This window comes from Mesoplodon bidens (genome assembly GCF_964165515.1).
Source record: "Mesoplodon bidens genome assembly, chromosome: 18".
Taxonomy (NCBI): domain Eukaryota; kingdom Metazoa; phylum Chordata; class Mammalia; order Artiodactyla; family Ziphiidae; genus Mesoplodon; species Mesoplodon bidens.
The window spans coordinates 21593138-21608589 of NC_138175.1; the positions used below are offsets into that span (position 1 = coordinate 21593138).

Sequence of the window (15452 nt, forward strand, 5' to 3'; positions counted from 1 at the left end):
GCCTCCTAAGCAGGGGTAGGACTCCTCAAGGGCGAGTGGATTCACACAGGTAAGCCCAACCCAAAGCCAGCGGCTTCTCCCATCCTCCTGAACAAGCAGAGCCTTTGCGAGTGAGTTCTTTGGACATGAGTGATTTTCTTTTACTTTGATTTCTAGACCTCATTTGAAGAAGAAAACTGTTCCAAAGAGCCTAAGAACTAGTATAATTTTGAAGTATTTTGTATTGCCATTCTCAATAATCCATTTCTGAGTTCTATGGGAATAGACATTTAACTTTTTTTCTCCAAGTAATATATATTGATCTTTATTATACTGGCATCTAACTTTAAACCGTGGATTGTGTTTTACCTGTTGATACTATTTACATGGTAACAATTTCCTACCTATGTATATTTTTGCTGATATGCATGGATAATAAGGTCTTTTATTTACAGCAGAATTCTGCAACCTTAAATAGTATCTTTTAAACATAGTACAGAAAATAAAGAAAAAACCTATTTAACAATGAATTTTGTTTTAGACATGTTTTAAGGAATTATTAATTGATTGTGATGATGTGTTTCCAATTTAGGTTCAGAATAATGTATGAGGGGAATATATCAATATCCATGTGAATTACCTCTGTCTCTCTCTCCATCTCTCTCTCTCTCTCACACACATACATACATGAACAAGCATTTATTAAGTTCCACCTATATTCCAGAAAAGTTATTTTCATAGAGGTTAATAGCTGACTCCTAACATCAATTAACAAATTTCAATTAAGTGATCATTCTACATTTGTTAGCTGTACGGGGCACTTGTATTATGAATCTCTCTCTCTCTCTCTCTCTCTCTCTCTCTCTCTCTCTCTCTTTTCCCTCTTAAACCCATGAGGTGAGAGTGGGAAGCTGACCCAGGATTTTTTCTCTCACTCTTCTGTCTTTTCTTCCCATGTGGTTGAATGGAAGATGGTAAAATTCAAAAGCTAGGTTTGGACTTGGTGGGCAAGGCATCTCTTTAGTGTTAATATGGACCCTGCACTACAACCCAGCCCACTAACATTTTCTGTACTGAGATTTGGGGCTCAAGCCCAATGACAACTAAGGCTCTTCCCCTTTTCTTTGTTCCTGTTTTCCATGTGTTCAACTTCCTTGGAGAGGGTGGGGGAAAGGGAGGGGGTTTATGGAACGAGCCCAGAAATTCTGGGTCCAAATACCATCTGAACATCATCAGAAAGACTGACTCTTGACACGTTCCTTGTATCTGCTTTCCTCCCTAAACCAATGCCTGCAGGTTCTCCTGGATGCAAAGCAGCCCTTGAACTGGGCCTCAAGCTGGTAACACAATGTATCTGGTGTCGATTCTGGTTTTAGGTTTTCACTGGATGCTGATCATAGTAGACCCTGTGTTCTCAGCAGTAGACCCAGTGGACTCAAATTTTAAAAGCTAGAGATCAGAGAGCAGGAGGTGGAATGGCTCTGGGCCATGAGTAGGAATCAGCTTCATGTGGAAAAGTGATTCTGACCTCACAAAATGGTTTGGGTGCCAACCATTGCTCTTTTTTGAGCATTTCCCTCGAATTGATCTTGCTTATTGGGTTGTGTGATGAAAGACTTTTATTGATTAGTACCAAGCACTTTATAAAGTTAAGTGGCTCTGTGGAAAATAGGGAATTAGATGATCATTTATTTTTTATCTTTTCTGAAAAGTGCAATTTCTAGTTAGACATCTGACTAAATAAAATCCAGGGCGTTTATATATACCAGAAAGTAAATGAAGAAGTGAAAAGTGGAATCTCAAACACAGCATTTCAATGTGATTGGATTTAATTAAATACTTCATAGGAACCTAGGAAGAGGAAGCTAGCTCACACCAGGAGTGAGGTGGGCACTTCCTTTTATGAACTGGTCTAACGTGGAACACGCAGGGCCTGTTGACCATCAAGGCGCCCTTCCCCTACACCCTATCAAGTCCCAGAAAGGTCTTTGGTTAATGCTTAGTCAGTCTGTTTCTACCCCCAGGTACTCCCTACATTTATTAGGGAGCTTCCCTAAAGCAAGCCTTGCCCCACCTGGTCTCTCTAAGCCCACTCTCAGAGAAGCCGACTGAGAACTGCACGCAGGTGAGGCTGGTCCACCCAGTATGGGAGTCTCGCTCCTACCATGCTCGCTGACCTTCTATATTGTTACCATCCACTGGCTGATGCCCCTACACCTGCTCACCAATACCTCTGCTGCTCACAGTGGCCATGACAGTGTCATGTTTAGAGTTGAGAAGATTGACTACAGCAGAGACTCTTTACCTGGACTCCAGGATGGGTGGACGGGCTGCGGTTGTAGGTTAAATGGTCTCTTTGTGTTCCCATGCATAAGACGGGCAAGGCCTCTGCTCTCCCAGGGCTTGCATTTTAGGTGGAAGAAGCAAACCATGAACTAAATACATCCACACACTAGGTAAAGGTGGAATGGTAAAGATCGGTAAAGGTAAAGATTGGTAAAAAATCTAGGTAAAGATTGTGACAAATTCTACAACAAAAAAACTACAGGGCCTTTGGACAGAATTTCATGTGGGTTTGTAGCGGTAGGTGGGCAACATTGTGGTTCCTGAAGCAGTCCACTGAAATGACCAAAGTGCTTTGAAGCCTCTTGTTTAAAAAAATGATTCACGCAATTTTTGTTACTGCTTCTTTCTATATTCATGTTCATTTCAATATGGAATTTATTTTACAAGTGGTCAAGAAAAGTTCAGAACAGAGAGATACATGCCGTATTTTCCCTGCTTCTTTGCGTCTCTACATACAATGTGCTCTAACCTGAGAAGAAATTTAGGTCTGGTGCTGTGCCACTCCCCCTGACAAAAGAATCTTTTGGGCATTAATGATAATGGAATTGCATCCCAGGCTGCTGCCCCCTTGGATACTGTGACCTGGGTTGCTGGGCCCATCGTACTCTATTGCCTGGCTAGTCTGACCATCACCAGCTCCTCCCTGGCTCTCTTATCTCGACCTGTATAGTAGCTACACTGAGGTCCCCAGTGTGTTACAACTGAACTCAAACAGTTTATGATCCTGAGAGTCCTGGGTTGTTCCCTTCTAACCCTGCTTAACCTAACGGTTAAAGACAAGGACTTGTAGGAGATTCTGATGCTGCCCAGCTCTTCTCCCATTCTGATTCTATTGGCTTCGCCTGAGCTATAGAATGTGTGGCTCCAGAGGCATCTGGGTGTAAGTGAGGGCTCCCTCAGTCGTCCCCTTCATTCCCAGGTAATCACTTTAGAATGCCTCTTCCAAGGAATGGAAGTTACTTTCCTGGGGATCAAATACAGCCCCTAGAAATCGAAGGTTCAGAAAGGGTAAACTGGCTAATATTTGTTCCTCCTATGTGGTCAGGAAAACAGGGTTATTTAAGATTTCTGGTAAATCACAGGGGGCCCAGAAGAGTCCACCCATGGCTTACTGGTTGAGGTAGTGAACGGACTGTCATCAGAGAAGGAATCACAGGTCCTGGGCAAGACGACTGTCAGAATCTGCTCATTCCTCCCAGTGTGGACCATCAGGGTGATGGAAGGGAGGGCAGAACTGGGAGGAGACTGGATGAGATACTGGGAATGAACGCCTCCCATTCTGATGCAGACATGAATGAGAGCAGAGCTTGACTCTCTAAGCATGAGGAAAACATAACAGAGCCAACATAATATTTTGCATTTCAGTGAAAAAGACATAAATGAAAATAAAGTCGTGGCATTTGGAGTCAGTGAGCTAGGTTCAAATCTAAATTCTTCCATAAACTGAAAAAATCGCTCAGCGTCTTCAATTCTCACCCTCCTCTGCAGCTAAGTGGACATAAATGGGGACCGAAACCCTTGTCCTGTGAGGTTATTATGAGCAGTAAAAGAGAACTTGGCATTCAAGGATTCATGTCAAGTCTATATTCTTCTGTATGGGGGTAAGTATCTCCAGAAGGAAATGTGCTGCCCCCAACGGCCAAGAGTGAATGGGATGGGAAGCTCAGGATTGCAAAGAAGTCTCCGCGGAGTATGCCTGAAGAGGTTCCAAGGCAAATGGACACTGAGTGGCAAACAAAACGCCTGTCAGCCTTAGCCCAGAAGATGCTGGTAAGGAAGTTACTAATTAATCACCAGCCAGCCATAAGGTATTACGGAGCCTGCTAAGTTTAAACATGCTTTATTAACTGACATCCAACATATGGCACATGGTTATGAGGTGGGTGACACTAGTTTTAAAGGTCATTGTTACCCAGATGAGCAGATCTGAAATGGAGAAATTAGTTAATGCTTTCTTCTGCTGATTTAGTGTGAACACATCCAAGGGAGCTGAGGCACTCCAGATGGCAGGTGGCAAAAATAGCTAAGAAAGATGATGTGTGTTAACTGTCTCTTAATGACACCAATGGTGCACCAGCAGGGGAAGAGAGAAAGGCATCTTTTCTAAGTACTGACTGAACTCGTGGGCAAGACAGAGGTCTCTCTACCTGGTTCTCAGGAGATTAAATCCCACCTGCAACAAATGGAAAAACTTCCCTTCCATCCATATTATTAGTATTATTTCTTCTTCTCCCTCTTCTTTCTCTTCCCCTTCTCCTCCTCCTTCTTCTTCTTATTATTAGTTCCAGCTAATATTTAATAAGCACTTCCATGTGTCAGGCACCATTTGTGTTTAACATTCATCATTTCACTTATTTCTCTCAACAACTCATTGAGATAGCTGTGGTTAAGAATGTTGGCTTGGCATCATCAGAAAGTCTACATGGGCTTCCCTGGTGGCGGAGGGGTTAAGAATCCACCTGCCAGTGCAGGGGACACGGATTTGAGCCCTGGTCTGGGAAGATCCCACATGCTGCGGAGCAACTAATCCCGTGAGCCACAACTACTAAGCCCACGTGCCACAACTACTGAAGCCCGCACACCTAGAGCCTGTGCTCTGTAACAAGAGAAGCCACCACAATGAAAAGCCCGCGCACTGCAACGAAGAGTAGCCCCCGCTTGCTGCAACTAAAGAAAGCTCACTTGCAGCAACGAAAACCCAAAACAGCCAAAAATAAATAAATAAATTTATTTTTTAAAAAAGTCTACAAATAATAAATGCTGGAGAGGGTGTGGAGAAAAGGGAACACTTTTACACTGTTTGTGGGAATGTAAATTGGTGTAGCCACTATGGAAAACAATATGGAAATTCCTTAAAGAACTAAAAATAGAGTTACCATATGATCCAGCAATCCCTCTCCTGGGCATATATCTGGAGAAAATTAACTGAAAAAGATGCATGAACCCCAGTGTTCACGGCAGCACTATTTACAATAGCCAAGATGTAGAAGTAACCTAAATGTCCATCGACAGATGAATGGATAAAGAAAATGTGGGGTGTATATGTGTGTGTGTTTTTGTGTATGTGTGTGTGTATATACACACAAAATGGAACATTGTTCAGCCATAAAAAAAATAATGAAATAATGCCTTTTGCAGTAACATGGATGGACCCAGAGACTGTCAAACTAAGTGAAGTAAGTCTGACAGAGAAAGACAAATATCTTATGATATCACTTAAATATGGAATCTAAGAAAATGATACAAATGAACTTATTTACAAAACAGAAACAGATTCACAGACATAGAAAGCAAACTTATGGCTACCAAAGGGGAAAGCGGGGGGAGGGATAAATTAGGAGTTTGCGATCAGCAGATACAAACTATTATATATAAAATAAACAACAAGGTGCTACTATATAGCACAAGGAGCTACATTCAATATCTTGTAATAAACTATAATGTAAAAGAATCTGAAAAAGAATATATATACACATATATGTATACCTGAATCACTTTGTTGTACCACAAACTAACACAACATTGTGAATCAACTACACTCCAATAAAAAGAAAAAAAAGCATGTTGTCTTGGGAGTCAGACTTTACGGACTCCAATCCTATTTGTGTGACTACCAAGAAGTGAGCACTCTGGGACAGTTGGTCTGTAAAGTGGAGATGATGTTACTACCTACCTTGCAGGTAACTAAGGCTCACATGAGATAATGCACATAAAGCACTTAGAATAATGCCTGGGACATAGCAAGTGCTCAATAAATATTAGTGTCCCCTCCCAAGATAATTTCCAACCTTTTCACATATAAGGAAAAGGAAGATTCCAGATGTTAAGGAGCATACCCAAGGCCACATGACTCATGTTTGCAGACAGATTCCAGTCTTACTCCTGAGATCATATTACACTAACCCAGGCAGCAGACCCTTCTTCAGGGAAAGCACACACCTCTCAGGAAAGGGTAGATAATTCAGAAGAAGAAGACTATTGTTAACCCTCAGAACACTGACGTACCACAAGAAGGGAAATTCAGAAACCTAAGCAAGGCCAGGCCCAAGTGATTTTTCCTTCTACTAAAAAATAAAGCTTGGTGCAGCCACTATGGAAAACAGTATGAAGGTTCCTCAAAAAAGTAAAAATCAAGTTGCCATATGATCCAGCAATCCCACTCCTGGGCATATATCCGAACAAAACTATAATTCGAAAAGATAATGCACCCCAATGTTCATTGAAGCACTATTTACAATAGCCAAGACATGGAAACAACCTAAGTGTCCATCAACAGATGAATGGGTAAAGAAGAAGTGGTACATGTATACAATGGAATATTACTCAGCCATAAAAAAGAATGAAATAATGCCATTTGCAGCAACATAGATGGAACAAGAGATTATCATATTAAGTAAAGTAAGTCAGAAAGAAAAAGACAAATACCATATGATACCACTTACATGTGGAATCTAAAATATAACACAAATGAACTTACCTACGAAACAGACTCACAGGTATAGAGAACAGACTTGTGGTTGCCAAGGGATTGGGGGGTGGGGGAGGGATGGATTGGGAGTTTGGGATTAGCAGATGCAAACTATTATATATGGAACGGATAAACAAAAAGATCCTACTGTTTAGCACAGGGAACTATATTCCATATCCTGTGATAAACCATAATGGAAAAGAATATAAAAAAGTATGTACATACATGTATAACTGAATCACTTTGCTGTATGGCAGAAATAAACACAACATTGTAAATCAACTATACTTCAACTAAAAAAATAAATCAAACCAACAAAATAATTCAGGCTTTGGGCAGGATGGTGAAGAAATATTTCAGAAAAGTAATCTTAAATCTTTAAATCATAATAATGACAAATAATACTTATCAAGTCCCTACTATGTGCCAGGTATTGGTTCAGTGTCTTGTACCATGTATCAGTATCATTACTTGTATCATGTATCCATATATTTTAACTTCACAGTGACTGGAAGTCTGTCATCATCCCCACTTTACTCATGAGGGAAGGGGGGCACAGGAACGATGAATAACGTACCCAGAGGCACATGGTTAGAAAGTGGAGGCGCTCAGCTTTGAACTCAGGCAGTCAGGAGCCAGAGCCCCTGCACCCCACCATTGCTCTCTCCTGGCCCTTGTCTTCCAGGCATGACTTGATGGCATCCAGGGCAGGGCTTCTCAAACCTGAGCAAGCATCCAAGTCACCTGGACAGGCTTGTTAGACAAAGATTGTTGGAACCCACCCCCAGAGTTCCTGATTCAGTAGGTCTGGGGCTGGGCCCAGTGGTTTGCATTTCTAACAACCTCCTGCGTGATGCTGATGTTACTGGTCTGGGGGCCGCACTTTGAGTGCCATTGGTTACTTACAATTGGGAGCCGGAGTCAGAATCATAGATAAGTGGTTTGGGTCCCAGATCCACCACCTGGTAGTTTTGTGACACCAAGCAAGTCATTCAATCCCTCCTAGCTTCGGTTCCCTTATCTGCTCAGTAGGGGTCTAAGTCATTATAGTCTTATTGACTATATAAATAGTCATTAAAAGGATGCAGTTAATAAAACCCATCTCCTAGTGCTGTTATAGAGATTAAATACAACACCAAGTATAAAGTACCTAGTAAGTAGCCTTGAACAGAATAATAGCTCTCACATGGTGGTAAATAAATAAACTTGTCACAAAATTATTAAGCCTTCCTGAATACACAGCATGGTGGTGGGGGGAGAGAGAGGGAGAGAGAGAGAGAGAGAGAGAGAGAGAGAGAGGGAGGGAGGGGGAGAGAGAGAGAGAGAGAGAGAGAGAGAGAGAGAGAGAGAGAGAGAGAGAGAGAGAGAGAAAGCCACATTTCCTGTCTGGGACAAGTAAACTTAAGGACTGAAAAGAATCCGAGCAGCAGCACAGGTGCACATAGAGATGCACACACACACACACACACAGTACAAATACAAAGTAAACCATGGCTGTACCCCCCCCAGGGGTCTGCAGAGCACCAGCTTCCAAGAGAGCCTCCAAGAGAGCCCAGGAGAATGAGCACCAACTCCCAGACGAAGAAATTATGAGGTTCATGGAGACAGGACCATCACAGCTGGCCCTTAAAGTATCTAGGCATGCAACTATACTTCTTATTTTAAAAAAAAGAAAGAAAGATTGAGTGCTGACTATGGAGCAGCCCCCGCGTTTGGCATTTTGCCCTTAATCGTCGTAACCCCCAGCTGGCTGGAGGCTGAGCACCATGCTTCTCCTTCTGACAGGTGGACAAACAGGTCTGGGAGGATTAAGCAATTTGTCTTAGGTCTCACTGTGTGTGTGAGTGTGCGCGCGCGGGTGTTGGGGGTGAGAGTGGGGCTGGCAGGCAGGCTTGTTTTCTTGTATTTAAAGCCCAGGGAGTGATCCTGTCATTCTGCCCCACGATTTCCTCTAGTGGAGCGTTAGCAAGCTGAGCTCTGAAACTTCAAATTCACAATCCCCTCTCTTTAAAGCATGTCCCCCGAGGAAGGCAGAGAAAATGTAAATGCACATACCAGAATGAGCTTGGAACACGTGAAGCAAAGCTGGGCAAGTTCCAGGGCAGCTTGGTGAGACGCCGTCTCGAGCCCCTGGGACAGCTCGGCGCGGGGCTCCCTCTGCCACCAGTCACGTCTCTCTGCTGCCTTCTTCAGAACGTGCCAGCGCTCTGGCGGCTCCTCTAGGCAGTCATGTGTGGGGAAGGCTGCTCTTCTCTCCACATCCATCCAGAACACACTCGTGCCTCTGAAAGAGAAGTCAGGTGTGTCTCTCTTTTGCATATAATACATTGGACAAGAGAAGTGACAATGCTCTCTTCACCATGGACACAAGAACAACTCATTTGGGTCCCTGATCTGCTCCCAAAACATATCCACTAGTCATTGTAAGAGACTCAGAGCGAGTAATTTCTAGGACACTTGATGTCTCTTTAAGAACAGCTATGTTCCACTTACCCAGATGCCAGACTTCTGGTAAGTTAACCAAAATTTAGTCCTGAAATTAGATATAAATGAGAAGGGCTTGATATAGCTAAGAATAGCTTTCAAAAAGCCCCTTAAACACACACACACACACACACACACTTTAGAACTCAGTGGGCTCTAACTTTATACGTTTCTACGTGATTCTAATAAGCCTTCTTATATGCTTTCTAACCTATAGGAGACAATTAGAAAGGTGCCATGTACTGCTTGGCCCAGTGAAGGTGATAAAGCAGATCACTTGCTAGTTTAAAGAAGGATCCAAATACAAAGAACCAGGAACCCTGTCCTCCAAAACAATCACACAAATGACCAGAAGTAAAGAAATAAGCAAGTGACAGTCTCGGGTAGGGAAACTTTGCAATTGGTGTTAATATTGGCAAAAGAGAGAGCTTTTTGGCAGGCAGAGGGGTGAGGTGGATGCAAGTCTACCCACAGGCCTTGGAATAGCATCTCCGACTCAGGAAGTGACACGTACTTCCTGCAAGGTTGTGGTTTAGAATGGAATTGTCAGGAGAAGAGGTAAGTCACCAAGGAATAGAGGGGCAAACTGCCCTCCATGTACTACAAATATGAGCTTCCCCAAAGGCCACTTAATGTTTTCCCTGGCAGAAGAATGCAAGTCAATCCGCAGCTCCATGACCATGAACCTGGAAGAATATCTTTGCACTTGGAATAATATGAGCTGTTTAGCTATGTCTAAAAACAGCAGCCTGAGTCGGGGACCACGGCTTCCTTGGGGTTACTCAGATCTCTGGATTCTTAGAGCCTCTTTTGTATGGCTGAGTACTCCTCTGAGAGGGTGCAGACCTCTACTCCCTGCTATGGGTATGAGATCTGGGATGTTTCATTTGTTTGTTTTTGCTACTGTTTGCAACAGGAATAGTTCTGAATCCTGGCAAAGGCAGACTGCCCAGACCCCAGTGGGACTGAGTAGGATTGCGAGATAAAGAGAAACAGACAGTCATGTGTCCGCGCTCAGCCCAGGAAATGCGATTCTAACTTCAGAAGTTTGGGACCAGAGCTCCTTAAAATTCTACACTTCAAATTCAGGTATTCCATGGTCCCCTAATTCAGATACCACCAAGTGAGAGAAACCTCTGGCATCAACTCAAGGAAAAACTGAGTTTCCCTCAGAAAACTGGCTCTTCTTTTCTACTGTCTTCCCAACCCCTGTTTCCTGTTGTGTTACAGAAATTGAGGATCACGTAAGCAACCATGTTTCCTGCTTTGTTTTGGCCACTGGGAAGCTTAGGTGAAAATCTGGCTGACGTTTAGTGTGGAATGCTTATATAGTGACTACTGCTTTTGTTTGAATAGCATCTCTTTTCCTTATATGATAACAGACTCACCCAAGTATATAGGCACTAGAATGAGACTGGTTTGATCATAATAAAAATCCCCATAGCAAGAGAGATTGCTCCAGGTATGTTCATGTGACCCAAGCTGGGCCAATCAGAGTCCGATTCCAAGATTTTTCCACCAGAACTGGTAGAGAAATGCATGCTTTCCTATAAGCCAAATCACCGCTCCCACTTTACACAGTAGAAAAATAAGGATCCAGTGCATAGAAAAACAGAGATGAGAAGCCTACAGAGAGGGTCCTGACAGTGCTCAGGAGCTAATTCTGGTCGACTTTAAGGCCATTTCCACCATTCCTCACTACTGCAGTATTTTATAATGCAGAAATTACTTCCTTGTTGGTCCTCTGGTAACTCAAAGCTGGATCTCCAGCACTTGGAACCAGAACATGAAGACAGGATCTCTCTCATGGATATTTTCCCTGGCTTTCCTATTTTCCCTTCATCTTGATTCCTTCAATTATTTGCTCTTTTCCTTTTGTATTACATATAATTTTCTAAACTGCCCCAAATTCTTTGTGAAGAGTGGCAAAGTATAAACATGTGCATAGTATCAAATAATTTCAAATACAGTACTTTTCCTCTCTGCCACAACTGCTGATAATGGTAGTCTGTGACATTAAGGAAAGGTTAACTTGGTTTCTGTATTTTCTGTTTCAAAAAGCAAAGAAGTATTTGATACATTAAATAATTGTTTCCCTTTAAAAAAAAACCTTAAAATAAGCCATTTCCAATGGGGTAAATGCTAAGGCCCAATTATCTGGAAAATTCACTTATATGGAAAAACATACACCCTAATTTGACCAAACACATGCAATATCACCATATTAAAAATATATTAAAAAGTGACAACTCACAGGACAAACACAAGTGTCTAGCTGTTATTTTAGTGTTGGTATCTTCTTTAGAAACAATTCTCTAGGCTACAAAGACTTCCTAAAGCATAATAATATTTCATCCTGGACTCTAATTTCCTAGAGACTATTGTGCATGATGATTTTGTGTGTATGTCTCTTTGTGTACTTTGCCTAGTCAAATAAATACCTCTGTGCAATGATGTCTTATTTGATAGAGGAAAGTAAATGATAACAGGACCTGTTTCTTCGGTGATCAACAACTTAAAATACAAAACCCTTCTGGTTTTTCTTTTAAATTACATTCTTTTATAAAGAAGTCATCTCGAAGGTGTACTTATTCTGAAAGTAAATGCTGCAACTGAGCCAACCCGCCAATGGGCATACGGTGATTATATTATCACGCCCGTGGGGTACTGCTGAGCCTGGTGACGGGGGTATTTAATGAGGCTGAAGAGGAAAGAAGGATTATGGTGGCTGTATTTGTCTAATGGATAATCTGGTTTTTGGCATAAACCTCAAATTGGTTTGAGGATCCCTCAGAAGAGGACCTAAAATGTCCCTCCTTAAGCCATAGTGGTCAGAATGAATGGACCCCTCCTTCCCCAACACATACACCACCAGCATCACCACCAGGACCACTGGAGGGAACGTGTGGGGTAAATGAAGGGTTCAGGTTAGAAAACAGAGATCTCCCTTTGAACATGCAAAGAAGCACAGCCAGCAGTAGGTAGAGCATCTTGTGGGGAAACAGAAATTGATGGAGATACCACCTTATTGATGTAAACTGACCTCAGAGTGAAGGACAGGGAATCTGCGGTGGTTCAGCACTCACGACACAGAGTGATACACGTAAAAAACATGCACACACACACACAATGGCTTTTTCCAAGTGGGCCAGACCTTCCCCACCAAACACAGTGGTTGAGGGTTTCTATCAGCACTTCTAAGAGGAGGAAGGAGAGGTCAATATCAGAACTGCCTGTCTGCCTAGATCCAGGAGCCCTTTATTTAATTACAGCCATCCCGTCCCACATGAGAGTTAAAGATGCTTTGTCTCTACATGTGCGTACTTTACAAAGTTCTCAGTACGGGATACGGGTTCAGTCATGCTTAGCAATACAAGCCATCACAAAAAGTACAGTGAAGAACACAGCCTCTGCATCTGGGCCAGCTAGTGCTGTCCTTTGCCTTCCTGGGCAACCTTGACAAGTGCCTTAACCTTTAAAAGGTTTCGAGTTCTTCATGTTTTAAAATAAAGATATTAACACCACCCATTAGAGTTGTGAGGATTTATGAGATTATATGTATGTAAGGGGCTTGGTTCAATGCCTGGCACATTTAAATGTTCAATAAATGCCAGCTATGATTATTTTATTATCATCATAATCATTATTAGTATTAGTACCAGTAATATTACCATTATTACCAGTATTATTATGATTATCATGTTCATAAATCCCTTAAAGGATTCTATCCTTCTTATAGATAGTGAGGTAGGAAGGATGAAAAGAGTAAAGGTGGGAGAAAAGGAAGAAAGGACAGAAAAACGACAGAAGGAAGGGAGTGAGGGGGGAGGGAGGGAGGGAGGGAGGAAGGACTAATGTTCTAATCAGGATTGGGAAACCCTGTCTCTCTATAACAATCAAGATTCACATGAGCAGAACAAGACAAAGCATACAATGTATCTCTCTTCTACTCTCGGTTGTTTCTATTTGGAGATACTAAGCATTAGAGTATCTCTCATGAGTTGAGCCCTCAGAAGACATGCAAGGACATGTGTGGCACAGGTCAGTGAAGATGGGAAGAGCATGGAGACCCATCCGGACTCTGCGGCTGACTCACAGTGGTTCAAGCACCAGCGTGCAAAGAGATAGCACACTGAATTCAGGCTTGCCAGCGTGATTGTCTAGCTTGTTTGAACTGAAGGGAGGGTAATGGAGACACGATACCTAGATAGTGATGATCACCAAGGTCAGAGACAAGGAAGTGCAACCAGGTAGGGACCCAGGCAGGAAGCAGAATCCCTGGGGTGAGGATGAGGCTTCAGCCCAGCAAGGAAGTAGAGAATCCCTCTATGGGGAACTCCTCTACAAAGCAGAGATTGGAGGGAAGCCCTAACCTTTAGTGAGGATTTAAGATTTAATGAATTAGACCATATTTCACCTCTGTTTGCCACCTTCAAAAAACTTACCACTCCTTGCTACCGTTGGCAGATGCTTAAGTGATCTGGATCCTGTCTACTCTCCCAGCCTCATCTTCTCCCACCTGCTCCAGTTCCTCAACCATGCCAAGCTCCCTCTCATCTTGCAGCCTTTGCATTTCCTTTTCCTTCTCACTGGAAGGTAGTCTGCTCACCCTCACATGACTAGCTTTGCCTCATCACACAGAGCTCAACTCCAGTGTCATCTCCTTATAATAGATACCCTCTGCTGTAGAGTTGCCCTCTACTGTGTCACCATATTTACTCCTTTCAGAGCACGTATCACAATCAAAAATCACCTTGTTCTGGTATTTGTTGTCTGGTTATTATTTGCCTCTCTCCCATGGTCTCCAAGGGCCATGTCTGTCTTGCTGCATTCCACACTGCTGCATCCCCAGCACCAAGAACAAGGTCTGGCAGCAGGTCTGTGTGCCAGAAATATCTGTTGTTCAGGTGAATGAAGAGTCTTAGGGTGGAACATGACACCCCAGACCTCCCTTGCCATTAACTATGCATGGTCAATGCTGTAGCCTGGCCAGGCGTTCCCACCTGACTGGGGCTGACCAGAACCAGCCAGGTAAGCTATCAACTCACAAGTCCATTCTCAGTTTGGCTACATGTTGCAACTTAAGAACATACAGCTGGTGGGAAAAAGCAGCAGAGGATTACATTAGTGCTGCTCAAGGACATAGGTATGAGCAGTGGTGGCATTAGGGAAGGGCATGGCATGCAGGGTGCATGAGCAAGAACTCAGCTTCTTTTCTACCTCTAGCAAAGAACAGAGGAACTTCTTTTCTCATGTCACCACTGAGGGCCATGCTGTCAAATTCAAAGAGTGGAATAAGGCCAGTACCCACCCACTTACAGATGATGTCCAGAAGGGAATTTGGACACATTTTTCTTCCATGGAGACTGTATCATTTGGAATGGTCTTTAAAAATAGTTTTGGAAATGCATTGATGTTTTTTGATATTGCCACTGAATTCCTTTTGATACCACATAATACTCACAGAAGAAACTTTTAAAGCTCAATTTTAATGCCTGAGATGCCAGTTTGCAAACCAACTTCAATTCTATTCTGTTTCAAAAAAGAAAAACTTATATGAGAATTCAGGATTTGAGAAATATTGTTCCTAGTCACACAGACGAGCTGTAAAAATGGAAAACATGTGGGGTAAATAATATACACTGTGAACAAGGCAAAATATGTGAAAAACTTATATCTGTACTTTTGTTTTTGCTGTCCAGTTTACACAAATCATTAAGCATTAATATTTATACTCTGAAGCATTTTTTTTCTACCATGCCCATCAAACTGTCACATAATCAGGGGAGTCAGTATATCACATAACACAGGGGAGAGCAACTTGCCAGCCTCAATTCCTGTCAATATTTTTCTTTTGTGCTGGATTAAGATTATCCTCATGGTAGGGGTCCTTGTGGAAGTTAAGTTTGCCAACATATTTTATGATTTTTAAAAAATATGGACACTTCAAGTTTCCACAAAGTTGGCATTTATGTTCTGCATGGGAGAGAACTTTCTGACCTAGCCCCTGAAGTTTTTGAGGTTTATTCATCCTGAATTTATTTTTAAGCTAAAGAGAGGTCCACTTTCTGCAGAGAGATATTCTTCTGGGCAGAAAACACAAATACCGAATTCATTCTCGGGTTGTGGCTTATTGGAAAGCACCCCTGCTGCCTCTTAAACTTTCTGAAAGAGA

The 15452-nt window shown here is 42.4% G+C and overlaps 1 long non-coding RNA gene across 6 annotated transcripts in view; it reads right to left on the reverse strand.

The window, feature by feature from the left end:
- The window catches only part of LOC308605650, a 541064-nt gene that overhangs the window by 281643 nt on the left and 243969 nt on the right, over positions 1 to 15452 (reverse strand). For all 6 annotated transcript variants that reach the window (XR_014013722.1, XR_014013723.1, XR_014013724.1 and 3 more), the window contains one exon: positions 8849 to 9077. This is a non-coding gene — a long non-coding RNA (uncharacterized lncRNA). The remainder of the gene's footprint in view (positions 1 to 8848; positions 9078 to 15452) is intronic.